Below are 556 nucleotides of genomic sequence, written 5' to 3'. Positions count from 1 at the left end.
GTTAAAACATCCATGATGTTAGGATCATTAATGTCCACTGAGAAATTAGGGTAACAATTAAAGTATACCGGGCCGTCGGCTAGGTTACTTTAATTGTTACCCTAATTTCTCAGTGGACATTAATGATCCTAACATCATGGATGTTTTAACTCTTAACGTTAAAACAAAAAACATGAACGGTAAGGATAACACTAGAGAAATCGCGATAATATACAGAGTATACTATCGACTGATGGGTACCACTCTAGCACCCCAAGCTAGATTCACGAGTCCTAGGGGCGTCACCACTCTCATGGAGGCCAATAAAGACAGAACCAATGTCTTTGTACCTAAGCCCTTGGTTTGGGAAGAAGTCATCCATAGTAATGAATGGCACTTTGATGCTATCACTCAACCCATTCAGTCCTACCCCGAAAAATCTCAAATACAACGAGTTATTCAGTATCCTGATGGCTCGATTGATTTAAAATTCCTCGACTTTGACACTCCTCGTAACTCTTCGTTTCGACGGTCTGTCTCGCATCGAGCTTCCACCTCAAAAACCCAGGAGGGCAGT

The sequence above is a fragment of the Capsicum annuum genome, unplaced genomic scaffold (genome assembly GCF_002878395.1).
Source record: "Capsicum annuum cultivar UCD-10X-F1 unplaced genomic scaffold, UCD10Xv1.1 ctg79295, whole genome shotgun sequence".
Lineage (NCBI taxonomy): Eukaryota > Viridiplantae > Streptophyta > Magnoliopsida > Solanales > Solanaceae > Capsicum > Capsicum annuum.
This window is presented reverse-complemented; position numbering follows the sequence as displayed.